Here is a 14349-nt window from a genome sequence, read left to right on the forward strand (position 1 = left end):
TAAATAATTCTCAGGTTGTCTTCTTCGGATATACTCAGCGCAGCCTTGCCAGAAGTCGAGAGAAGTGCCTGTAATTGGCGCTTATTATGCCATTTTGCAAAGTCATCTACCAAGGACAGGACTGCTCTGAAATGTTTAATGTATACCGTTAGTGTGTCTCGGCCAACCACAGACAGGAGCGACCATTTCCGTCACGGTTCTTGCTCTATTCCTGTTGACACGCCAACTAAATTCCATTGGCTGCTTTGCCATCTTCTATTTATCGATCCTCCTTCTATTACTATGGTGGAGGTTGGAGGCAGGGTAGTTGGTGTGTTCGTGGAAGAGCAGGTAGGCAGGAGAGGGCACTGAGGTTAATTATTCGATTACTGGGTGGCTCAGGCAGGAGCTGTTTAAACAGGACCCAGTCAGCAGGGGATTAGGCCTCATTACTTGAGCTAAAGCTACGCTGCCGATCCTTCCCCACTGCCCCACACTGCAGCAGGCTTAGACGTGCCAGGGAATATTCATATGGCCCCTGGAAGAAATAAAAAGAGGGTAGAAGGAGAAATGGTGAACATAAATCTTGGGCTTAACTCCTCCAGATCTGTGGCATCATCACTCTAGCTGTGTAGCGCTACAATTATCCCCCAAATGCCCTGAGCTCCGCGAGATTAACATCACTTCTCTGGTTACAGCGTGAGCCGCTCCTGCTCTGCTCCTCTTCTCCGTTCCTGTTGTCCATCAGGCGTCTCGTGGCCAGCAGGGTGTCTGATGGCAGGGGCTGATAATGACACTGCTTTGGCTGATGAGTGGAGATGAGAGGAGAAATGAGGTCGAGACTGTGTGCGTGAACTGACCGTGTTGGTCATTGTGCCCGTGAACCCGGTTTGTATTGACTTCGGGTTGTTTTTTTGCCCAGGGCTTGTTTGTTAAGGGGGATCTTTTATCTGATAGTGTTGGGTCTCAGAACTGTTACTGTGCTGCAGTGGTGGAAAGAGTACAAAACACATTGACTTGAGTCAAAGTACCGCTACTGTAGTAATGATTCACTTGAGTAAATGTCAAGAATATTCACAACACTCAAATAAAGGTCATCTAGTGAAACCTGCTTGAGGAATTGCTTTACAGATTGCTGATTTCTGACACAAATAATAATAATAATAATAATAATAATAATAAAGCTCTATATCTAAGGAATGCATAATCTCTATAAGTATATAAAGAAAGGTATCATTACCTGACTACCCTTACAAAAAAGAAATTTATTCAAGTGTGCGTCTAGTATACTTCTTTTAAACTAAAAATAAGAGCGTATGCTTTCAGTTTACTTTTTATTTACTTATCAGATATACTTAATAAAGTTATACATAAGTATACTTGGCTTATACTGAAAAGTATATAGAAAAGTCTAAGTATATTCAGCTTACACTTAAACTTTTGATCAAGATATACTTAACCAAAGTGTAATAAAGTATTCAAATATTTGTGTAAGTGTACTTGCCTTGTAGTTGTGCTTATCCTTTTGATAGCAGCCTATAAAATATTTCTTTTTCACACATATCGGCTTCTTTGTGATATATGGCAGCATGTTTTAAATCCCATCTTTTAAACCTACATGTACCAGAAGTTTGTGGTCAGCTCGAAACACTTAAGTTGTCTAGTGGAAGTGTGCATGAGGTAAGGGTTAGGGCTAGAAAACTAATAGTGCACCTAGAAGGGTAAATGCAGTATACTTCAAAACTAAAAAGTGGACTAGATGTACAGTATATAACCAGTAACTAATCGTATATTTCCAATATTCTATAAAGTATATTTTACAAATTAAAAAGTGGACTAGAAGTGTGTAATGAGTAAACCAATGGTATATTTCCAGTGTACTACAAAGTATACTTTAGTAAACTAAAAAGTGGACTAGAAGTATAAAACAAGTAAACTCATAGTATATTTCCAGTACACTATGAAGTATGTTTTTGTAAACTAAAAAGTGGACTACAAGTATAGAACTAGTAAACTATTAGTAGATAAGTTTACTTGTGGTATACTTGCAGTACAACATAAAAAATACTAGTTGTATACTCAGAGTTTACTTCTCTTAGACTTAAAGTATACTTTTTGTAAACTAAAAGTGGGCCAATTTAGTCCCAAGAAGTATTAGATTAATTTACTTGTGGGCGGCACGGTGGTGTAGTAGTTAGCACTGTCGCCTCACAGCAATAAGGTTCTGGGTTCGAGCCCTGTGGCCGGCGAGGGCCTTTCTGTGTGGAGTTTGCATGTTCTCTCCGTGTCCGCGTGGGTTTCCTCCGGGTGCTCCGGTTCCCCCCACAGTCCAAAGACATGCAGGTTAGGTTAACTGGTGACTCTAAATTGACCGTAGGTGTGAATGTGAGTGTGAATGGTTGTCTGTGTCTATGTGTCAGCCCTGTGATGACCTGGCGACTTGTCCAGGGTGTACCCCGCCTTTCGCCCGTAGTCAGCTGGGATAGGCTCCAGCTTGCCTGCGACCCTGTAGAACAGGATAAAGCGGCTAGAGATAATGAGATGAGATGAGAGACATTAAGTGAGCTAAATATAGTTATATAGAGCCAAGAAAAAGAATCAAGGTTATTTATGATAAAAACGTGACAGGAGGAGGATACAGGACTCGCGTCCCAGTTGACAACCTTCCCCTATTGTAATAACATTAAAAACTACAGGAAATTCTTCTTAGAACTATTTTACGTTATGTTAAAATCAATATGAAATAGCAAGAGTAGTGAAATGGTCTAAAAACTATAATATTAAATATTTTATCAAAGAATACTGGACTTATTCATTATATAATGAGTAACTTAGGTGGCTGATAGGATGATAATATCTCGTGATAGTATTCAGAAATTAGTTTTTTGAATTTCGCCAAGGACATTAGACTTTTTAAAACTGTTTTGCGTTAAAAAAAACTGAAATAGCAAAAGTGGAATGGTCTAAAAGTTATAACATTAAATATCTTATCAAAAATACTAGACTAATTCATTATATAATGAGTCACTGAGGTGGCTGATAAGATGATAATCTCTGGTAATAGTGTTCAGAAATTAGTTTTTTGAATTTCGCTAAGGACATTGGCGTGGTTTTCAGCTCAGTTGGTAGGCTGTTCCATAGTTCTATAGTTCTTGGCAGATATGAAGCCCTATAGTAAGTCTGCTTATGGCGTGCTGTAAGTTGGACTAGGTTGTTCTTGTCAAAGTTACACGTCTTGTAGATTGATGTGACTGGAAGAAGATACTGTTTAAGTTCAGTTTCTGTAGACCCATTCCTTATCTTGTACAGCATGACCAGGTCAGTCATCTCTCTTCTGTGTTCCAGTGGCTGCAATTCGAGGTAGATGAGCCTCTCAGTGTATGTCTTGTCCTCAGGATAGTTCAAGATGAACTTGGTAGCTCTACATTGTACATTCTCAATCAGCCTGCGATGTTTTGCAGTGTATGGCGACCAGACACAGGAGGCGTACTCTAGCTTGGGCCTCACCAACGAGCAAAATAGAAGTTTCCTTGTTCTTATGTCAGTGATGTCTCTTCCACAGATTCTTTTTATGAGGCCGAGTGTCTTATTGGCCTGGGCACACATATCTTCGATATGTTTACCCTACGTCATATCACTTGCAACAGTGACTCCCAGATCTTTGATGTGGTTAGCTTGCTGGAGGTCCCGGTTACCAAGATGGTAATGGTTGGTGTCGACTTCAGATCTTTTCTTTGACATGTGCAAGACTTTACATTTAGATACAGTTAGGTCCATATATATTTGGACACTGACACAAATTTAGTTTTTTTTCCTGTTTACTGAAACATATTCAGGTTATAGTTATATAATGGACATGGACATAAAGTCCAGACTTTCAGCTTTCATTTGAGGGTATCCACATTAAAATTGGATAAAGGGTTTAGGAGTTTCAGCTCCTTAACATGTGCCACCCTGTTTTTAAAGGGACCAAAAGTAATTGGACAATTGACTCAAAGGCTATTTCATGGGCAGGTGCGGGCAATTCCTTCGTTATGTCATTCTCAATTAAGCAGATAAAAGGCCTGGAGTTGATTTGAGGTGTGGTGCTTGCATTTGGAAGATTTTGCTGTGAAGAAAACATGCGGTCAAAGGAGCTCTCCATGCAGGTGAAACAAGCCATCCTTAAGCTGTGAAAACAGAAAAAACCCATCCGAGAAATTGCTACAATATTAGGAGTGGCAAAATCTACAGTTTGGTACATCCTGAGAAAGAAAGAAAGAAAGAAAGAAAGAAAGAAAGAAAGAAAGAAAGAAAGAAAGAACTGGTGAACTCATCAATGCAAAAAGACCTGGATGCCCACAGAAGACAACAGTGGTGAATGATCGCAGAATAATTTCCATGGTGAAGAGAAACCCCTTCACAACAGCCAACCAAGTGAACAACACTCTCCAGGAGGTACGCGTATCAATATCCAAATCTACCATAAAGAGAAGACTGCATGAAAGTAAATACAGAGGGTTCACTGCACGGTGCAAGCCACTCATAAGCCTCAAGAATAAAAAGGCTAGATTGGACTTTGCTAAAAAACATCTAAAAAAGCCAGCACAGTTCTGGAAGAACATTCTTTGGACAGATGAAACCAAAATCAACCTCTACCAGAATGATGGAAAGAAAAAAGTATGGTGAAGGTGTGGTACAGCTCATGATCCAAAGCATACCACATCATCTGTAAAACACGGCGGAGGCAGTGTGATGGCTTGGGCATGCATGGCTGCCAGTGGCACTGGGTCACTAGTGTTTATTGATGATGTGACACAGGACAGAAGCAGCCGGATGAATTCTGAGGTATTCAGAGACATACTGTGTGCTCAAATCCAGCCAAATGCAGCCAAACTGATTGGTCGGCGTTTCATAATACAGATGGACAATGACCCAAAACATAAAGCCAAAGCAACCCAGGAGTTTATTAAAGCAAAGAAGTGGAATATTCTTGAATGGCCAAGTCAGTCACCTGATCTCAACCCAATTGAGCATGCATTTCACTTGTTAAAGATTAACTTCAGACAGAAAGGCCCACAAACAAACAGCAACTGAAAACCGCTGCAGTAAAGGCCTGGCAGAGCATTAAAAAGGAGGAAACACAGCGTCTGGTGATGTCCATGAGTTCAAGACTTCAGGCAGTCATTGCCAACAAAGGGTTTTCAACCAAGTATTAGAAATGAACATTTTATTTACAATTATTTAATTTGTCCAATTACTTTTGAGCCCCTGAAATGAAGGGATTGTGTTTAAAAAATGCTTTAGTTCCTCACATTTTTATGCAATCATTTTGTTCAACCCACTGAATTAAAGCTGAAAGTCTGAACTTCATCTGCATCTGAATTGTTTAGTTCAAAATTCATTGTGGTTATATACAGAACCAAAATTAGAAAAATGTTGTCTCTGTCCAAATATTTATGGACCTAACTGTATGTTGAATGTCATTTTGAAGTCAACACTCCAGCGGTGAACACAATCGATGTCGTCTTGGAGAGATTGCTGACAGGATCTTGAATCTATGACTCGATAAAGCTTCAAATCATCAGCAAAAAGGGCAAGCTTAGAATCACCTTGAAGATAGTTTGGCATATCATTGGCATAGACAAGGAACAGTAGTGGTCCAAGTATGGAGCCTTGTGGAACACCAGATGTCACAGGTAACCAGTCAGAGAATGTTCCATCTAAGACAACACGCTGCTGTCTGTTACACAGATAACTCTGAAACCACTGCAGTAGTGAGCCTGAGACTCCATAACTCTGAAGTTTGCTGAGAAGTAACGGATGCGATACCTTGTCAAACGCCTTGGATAGATCAAGATGGACTGTGTCAACCTCTCTGCCACTTGCTAAGTTTTCCACGATGTCATGGTAGACTGTGAGTAGCAGCGTTACTGTTGACTTCCCTTTAAGGAATCCATGTTGGAGATGGTACAGAAATGGGGACAAGTGTTGGTAACAATGATCAAAGATGCAGCGTTCTAGTGCTTTCGAGACAATGCACAGCAGCGAGATTGGTCTGTAGTTTGCAGCCAGAGAAGGGTCATCTCTTTTGAAGACAGGTGTTGTGTTAGCATGTTTCCAGCTTGCTGGAACTGACCCAAGCGACAACGATAAGTTGAACAGTTGACAAAGTGATGGAGCGATGGCTTGATCCGTGCACTTTAAGAGCATTCCAGGGATGTTTCTGGTCCACATGCTTTTATTGGATTCAGCGACTCTAGAACTTTGATGACATCGGTAATGGTGAGCTGGATGTGAGATAAGTCTGGTGCATTTGTAGGACGGTAAGCAGCACTTGGAGGCAGACCCGACGGCAGAAGTGGTCTCGTAGCTGGGCATTGCACTGGCTGGGGGTGGGCACGCACTGGCGAACCCAATTTTACTAGGGGGGTCCGGGGGCATGCTCCCCTGGAAGAAATTTTTGAAAAAAATAACACAATAAAATGGTGTATTTTGAGCTCTTCAGACACCCTGTTCTGCTGCTATATATTGTCCGTCACTGAGCGCATTTGCAGGGAATATTCCATTTCATACGGAATATTGGCAGTATTCCATTTGCACACGAGTCATGTTGTAAACTCGTTCCGAATACCCAACACTGAATGCGCAAACGGATGATTGTGATCAATGTTGACAGCAAATGAAGATTGATATTTACAATTAAGAGTGCGCAACAGAAGATTACATCACACTCATCCTCCCTGCACAAAGCCTAACTGCAGTAACTGAATCCCTTCTAAGTGAAACCATGCGCATTAAAAGTTTTATGTCTCAAATCTAGTTTTGTGAAGCATGACAACATTAATCTTTAATACAGATGTGTTTTGTAGGTTAACTGAAACGTCAAAACCAGTTTCTTACCTCCAGTGCTTAGTTTGCAAATCAAACGCCAAGTGCATGACAGCGCAGGGCTGACGAGATGGGCGCAGGCCGAAACGTTAAGAAAACAGTGTGTCATGTATACACATTTTAAATTAAGGACTTTTTCTTTAATATTATGCCCTTTTAAAAAAAAAAAAAAGAAAAGCATTTAATTGTAGTAGCCTGCGATTTATTTATTTATTTTAAATATTGTGTTAAGCTGTTGGCCCTAGCCTATGACAGGGCGGGGGGGCCCACACTAGGGCGGGCCCACGTGACTAAATGGGCGGGCCCGGCCCCCAAAGGCCCGCCCATCGCGCCGGGCCCGCTTGGAGGTGTTGAATCATCAACGGTAAATACTGAGTGGAAGTACGAGTTCAGCAGATTAGCTTTATCAGCACTGTTTGTTAGAAAAGAAAAACCATCACGAAGGAAGTTGGTGATGGTATACTTGGTACACAAACGTATACTTAAGGAAATATACTTTAACTTAACTTACGTATACTTAAGAAAATGAACTTGAAGTATACGTCTTTTTGATAAGGGTAGCTAGCTAATCAAAATCCTTTGGGCTTTCAGTAGATATGGTACTGTACAAATGTCTTAGGCGCATGTAAAGAAATGCTGTGGGTCAAAAATGGCTGAAAAAATAATGAAATGAAATGTTTCGACATTAAAAAAAATCACTATAAACAGTAAGCAGCAAGCCATAATAAATGAAACAAAGTCGATATTTGGTATGAGACGACCCTTTGCTTGAAAAAAAAAATAGTTGTCTCCGGTCCAGTGAGTGCAGTTTGATAAGGAAATGAGCTGTAGGTTTTACTGAGCATCTTACAGAACCAGCCAGTTCTTCTGGACACTTTGACTGTCACACTCGCTTCTTCATTTTACCCCCAAACCCAGCAGCCTTCATTATGTTTTCTTTTTTAATCTGAAAAGTGCTCTCTTAAGGAATATACTGCTCAGACATTTACAAACTTTTTTTTCTGTAACATTTAATTTTGTGCTGGAAATGTTTGGAACTCTAAAATGTTTTCATCATGTTTTGACTCGATAATGTATGTAGAAGTCATCAAATAGAAATCTATAACAAAAAGTTTGTATGGAAAAAAACCAGGGTGCTTAAGACTTTTGCACAGTACTGTAGGTTCGTGAGCTAGCTTGCTAGCTAGCTAGCTAGCTAGCTCATGTTAAGTCATACATAGCTCTAGCTACAAAACTATCAAGCAAAGACATCACCTGTACAATATCCTGAGTGTTGGATATCAGCTATAGCAGCACTTAGATTAGATATTTAACACGAAAGGCAACCAAAAAAACATTTATTTCACGAATATGGCTCTGGCTATGAAGATGGATTTTGTGTGCTACTATTTTGAAATGTTTGAACGAGTCCCATTCAAACAGACTGCATTTAAATAAACCATGTTTGTTTGTTTTTTTCCCATTCTCCTGGCATGCTATACTAGCGTAGGAGTTCAGCAATAAACATGGAAAAATTAGTTTTTCCACCCATCTACCTCTGGTATTTCCTCTATGACATCACCCAAATCCCATTGCAAACCATTACACACCATCACGTCCATGAACTCTGGTTCAGTCTAGAATGGTTCCAGTTTTTTTTTCCCTTCTTTCTTCCAGCATAGATACCCTTGAGGAAATGACCATTACATCTCATCTCATTATCTCATTATCTCTAGCCGCTTTATCCTTCTACAGGGTCGCAGGCAAGCTGGAGCCTATCCCAGCTGACTACGGGCGAAAGGCGGGGTACACCCTGGACAAGTCGCCAGGTCATCACAGGGCTGACACATAGACACAGACAACCATTCACACCTACGGTCAATTTAGAGTCACCAGTTAACCTAACCTGCATGTCTTTGGACTGTGGGGGAAACCGGAGCACCCGGAGGAAACCCACGCGGACACGGGGAGAACATGCAAACTCCGCACAGAAAGGCCCTCGCCGGCCACGGGGATCGAACCCAGACCTTCTTGCTGTGAGGCGACAGCGCTAACCACTACACCACCGTGCCGCCCATTACATCTCACTCTAGCTTTTCCTTGGATGTTTCGTTTGCTATAACCCAAGCTGACATTTGTGTATTTAACAGTTATTCCATGAAATCGAGTTGTACATGAGCTGATAGCTGACAAGGTTTTATTCTATCCACATTCACTGGATTTTGAGAAACAGAGAAATCTGTTTGCAAATTCGATACATAAAAACTTAATACAAAACGTCTACAAATGCTATAATAATAATAATTCTTGGAAAAAAAGGTATGTTCTTACCATCAAATCTTTTATTCCATATTTTGTTGCTTTTTTTGTTGTATTTTTAGGGTTTAGTTTTCGAGCAGAGTTTTTATTTCGTCCTTGGTTGTTTCAGCAACATGCTCCGCCATTTTGTTTTACTCTACTCGCGGTATATGAGCTGATAGCCTAGTAGTAGAGTAGCCAATCAGAGTGCACGATTGCCCATATCCGGTGAATATGGATAGAATAAAAGAAGTTATAGGTATAGTAGACTAGCTTCACTGATGTCTTTCCACTGATCGGGCCCTGTCCTGATTAGGAACCGGTACTCAGCTTACAGTCCCCGAAAAGGTCACATGTATACACGCAGCCTCTTCTGCCCATATTCAGTTGCAGTGCTTCTTCAAATCGCCTGGGAGACACTCGTATTTCTGGGGAAGTCTCACCCAGACAACCAACACCTGAAGACAATATCCAAAAGACAACACAGGATTGTGTGTTGCTCTATCAAAGTGTGACTCGGAATGGTCTCTTTGTCTGGCTGTACATTTTATCAGAGCTTCTTTTGCTGCCTTTGGAAAAGATAACAAACACAGGCTGGCGTGCCGCTTCGGCAGCAAATGGAATTTAAGGACCGTATACTGTCACAGAATCATGCCTGCACAGACATCAAGACGAGAACGAAAGACCTCTAGAGAGACTGTTAAACCATTACCAATAAAAATCCTATTAAGCCCAAGAAAAAAAAAAAAAACGGTTGATTTTGGAGACTCCGTCTCTCCAATACGTGTGATCTAGCTTAAATCCAGGACAGAGAGCTACCATTATATAATTGAGGAAAAAATCAATGGAGGCAGCTGGACGTGGCTGCTGTGAGCAGGGCCGCGTCCATATGGAAGGTGCACGGCTTCGATCGGTGTCTGGGATTGGCTTAGCTTCACTAGCCTAATCACACACTGCGCTGGTCGATGCCAGGCCTTGGCTCTTGGCACTCACAGCATATGTTAACATTAGTTTTTCCTCCCCCCGTCAAAACAACACCTGGGATCCGAGCCATTTAAAAGCAAAAGAAACAGGGATTATATTAAAGATTGCCTGAGGATGTTTGGGTGGCCAGTAGAGGAGAGAAGAGTGCCACGAAGGATGTTTATTTTTATCGACCCTGTGTTGTCGAAACAGGAAGATTTAGAGAAGCTTGACTACTAAAATTCCCTTAGAGACATTGCTCTGAGAAGGATGAAAAGAGTTTTCCAAGCATTTGGCCTGTTGAAGTTGATTGGAATCTTCAACAGAATAATAATTATGTTCTGGCTGAAAAAAAAAAATCGGTGATATTAATATTAAAAATCATCTAAACCTTGCTTTAAAGGCCACCATTCGATTTTTGCTTTAAATCGAATAATAAATTACGTTTCTTGAAGTGTTCCACAAAAAGAGCCACAGGAAATGCCATGAAGCAACAAGTGTACACATATAGCGTACCTCTCCTTCTATCCAGTAAACTGAATATGTACGGCCTGCATTTGCATATCGCAACATGATTGGCTCTTATATTTGATGACGCAACTCATATTTTATGACTAACTCAGATCTCAGATTCGCTTTTGAGATGTTCAGAAATATTGCAGAACTACCAGAGTGACCTTTTTTTGCAAAATTCTTGACACTCAGGAAAAAGTTTTATAAAGCTTAGGATCATTTTAAGTAAAAATAGCCTAAATAAGGCTGTAGCTCATACCGGCCACTGTTGTTGTGTGAGTCTGAAAGCCAAACAATCCTGTAGGACGAGTAGTGATTTTCGTTCAATTGCACCTGACCCCTGTATAGCCGCATCCATGGCAGGCGGCACCACCTGGTGAACAATTCTTGTTCGTATGTCTTTAGAGTCTTCTGGGTGAGTTTCAGTGAAAACGTCCCAGCAGATAATGAACATTAGTGTTTAATGTGATGAGTCATCCAAAATTTTCAAACGCCCATAAAATGTTAAAGGAGAACTGAAGTCATTTTTAAACTTGCTTTATTTCTTAATTAACGTGTTATTCAATTACGTTTTTGGTTTTGGTAACCTTATATCGTGATTCGTATTGGCAACTAATTGCAGTTAAATATTATATTTATCGGCCTAGGGCGGCACGGTGGTGTAGTGGTTAGCGCTGTCGCCTCACAGCAAGAAGGTCCGGGTTCGAGCCCCGTGGCCGGCGAGGGCCTTTCTGTGCGGAGTTTGCATGTTCTCCCCGTGTCCGCGTGGGTTTCCTCCGGGTGCTCCGGTTTCCCCCACAGTCCAAAGACATGCAGGTTAGGTTAACTGGTGACTCTAAATTGAGCGTAGGTGTGAATGTGAGTGTGAATGGTTGTCTGTGTCTATGTGTCAGCTCTGTGATGACCTGGCGACTTGTCCAGGGTGTACCCTGCCTTTCGCCCGTAGTCAGCTGGGATAGGCTCCAGCTTGCCTGCGACCCTGTAGAACAGGATAAAGCGGCTCGAGATAATGAGATGAGATGAAAAAATTTGCCTTTAGTTCCCCTTTAAATATGACAGGTGGCGCCACCATCTGGACAACTTTTCTGCATACAGTGGTGCTTGAAAGTTTGTGAACCTTTTAGAATTTTCTATATTTCTGCATAAATATGACCAAACACATCATCAGATTTTCACACAAGTCCTAAAAGTAGATAAAAAGAACCCAGTTAAACAAATGAGACAAAAATATTATACTTGGTCATTTATTTACTGAGGAAAATGATCCAATATTACCTACCTGTGAGCGGCAAATGTATGTGAACCTTTACTTTCAGTATCTGGTGTGACCCCCTTGTGCAGCAATAACTGCAACTAAACGTTTGCGGTAACTGTTGATCAGTCCTGCACACCGGCTTGGAGGAATTTTAGCCCGTTCCTCCGTACAGAACAGCTTCAACTCTGGGATGTTGGTGGGTTTCCTCACATGAACTGCTCACTTCAGGTCCTTACACAACATTTCGATTGGATTAAGGTCAGGACTTTGACTTGGCCATTCCAAAACATTAACTTTATTCTTCTTTAACCATTCTTTGATAGAATGACTTGTGTGCTGAGGGTCGTTGTCTTGCTGCATGACCCACCTTCTCTTGAGATTCAGTTTATGGACAGATGTCCTGACATCTTCCTTTAGAATTCGCTGGTATAATTCAGAATTCATTGTTCCATCAATGATGGCAACCTGTCCTGGCCCAGATGCGGCAAAACAGGCCCAAACCATGATACTACCACCACCATGTTTCACAGATGGGATAAGGTTCTTATGCTGGAATGCAGTGTTTTCCTTTCTCCAAACATAATGCTTCTCATTTAAACCAAAAATTTCTATTTTGGTCTCATCCGTCCACAAAACATTTTTCCAATAGCCTTCTAGCTTGTCCATGTGATCTTTAGCAAACTGCAGACAAGCAGCAATGTTCTTTTTGGAGAGCAGTGGCTTTCTCCTTGCAACCCTGCCATGCACACCATTGTTGTTCAGTGTTCTCCTGATGGTGGACTCATGAACATTAGCCAATGTGAGAGAGGCCTTCAGTTGCTTAGAAGTTACCCTGGGGTCCTTTGTGACCTTGCCGACTATTACACGCCTTGCTCTTGGAGTGATCTTTGTTGGTCGACCACTCCTGGGGAGGGTAACAATGGTCCTGAATTTCCTCCATTTGTACACAATCGGTCTGACTGTGGATTAGTGGAGTCCAAACTCTTTAGAGACGGTTTTGTAACCTTTTCCAGCCTGATGAGCAACAATGCTTTTTCTGAGGTCCTCAGAAATCTCCTTTGTTTGTGCCACGATACACTTCCACAAACGTGTTGTGAAGATCAGACTTTGATAGATCCCTGTTCTTTAAATAAAACAGGGTGCCCACTCACACCTGATTGTCATCCCATTGATTGAAAACACCTGACTCTAATCCTAGAGGTTCACATACTTTTGCCACTCACAGATATGTAATATTGGATCATTTTCCTCAATAAATAAATGACCAAGTATAATATGTTTGTCTCATTTGTTTAACTGGGTTCTCTTTATCTACTTTTAGGACTTGTATGAAAATCTGATGATGTTTTAGGTCATATTTATGCAGAAATATAGAAAATTCTAAAGAGTTCACAAACCTTCAGGCACCACTGTGGTTAGACTTCATGTGTAGTCATATTTAAAAAAAAGGTCCATCTTTAGCACCTTGTTCAGTTTTTCCCCTGTGTATTTTGTTGTGTGTTTATGAGTTTATATGATCCTTTGTGCTAGAAACAAGTTGTGTTAAATTACAGTTTGGAATCGGGTCAAGGACTCCCACCTCTGGGTCAGACGATCCTCAGCTTCTTTGCTGCTGACTTGCGAAGTAACCCTGCAAAAACCGGAGCATATTTACAGATGAGAGAAAGCGAGTCGAGTGCTGCCCTTCCGATTGGCCCAATTATGCCATTAACAGGGCCCGAAGTAGGAGCTAATAGCTGGAGACCTCATTAACATAGCATTAGTTTAATTGAGCAGCAGGCATAGGGTTTGCAGCCTAGCATGAGCGGAAGGCCCGAGCTAATGTTACTGATGGATCGGTGATGCTCCGACAGCAGCCTTTTACCTGACAGTTATATTAATTAACAGCTATCCTGTTACACAAGCTTTAAAAGCGATGAATAAATAAAACAGGTGGTGAGGCAGCACATAGATTTTTCAGACACAAGAAATCGATGTCATTGAATGTTGACGTATTCGAAGCGTAACAACTGCGATTTCAGCGTGATAGGTTATGTCTTTAATTCAGGTTCGTCTTTTTCAGTAACAAAAAACCCGTCAACCTTGTCTTAGGAAGAGACTAGCCGCATCTGAAGGTAGGCTCAGTGAAGCGGGTCAGGCAGGAAGCTCTTTTGTTATGTAAAGAGCCGCTATTTGATCCTGGAGCAGAAAAAAGGAAAGAGAAACCCGGTCCGATAAACTTGCCTCATCAGATAATTGAAGATGCCTTTGCTCCAATTTCCCTCCTTTGCATAAGTGTCTGATCGGCTTTCAAAAGCAGATCGTGGGGAGCATGGAGGATGGAGGATGAAGGATGGGTCCAGGTATTGTCTCCTGTCCAGCGCTATTCATGCTGAAACAGTATGCAATACAATAAACAGAAAAAAAAAGGGTCATAAATATTTGAAAGGTTTGAAATGAATCATGTCACACACTTTTAGAAAGCAGGGTTGTCAAATTTGCATTTTAGTGTG

The sequence above is a fragment of the Neoarius graeffei genome, chromosome 12 (assembly GCF_027579695.1).
Source record: "Neoarius graeffei isolate fNeoGra1 chromosome 12, fNeoGra1.pri, whole genome shotgun sequence".
Taxonomy (NCBI): Eukaryota; Metazoa; Chordata; class Actinopteri; order Siluriformes; family Ariidae; genus Neoarius; species Neoarius graeffei.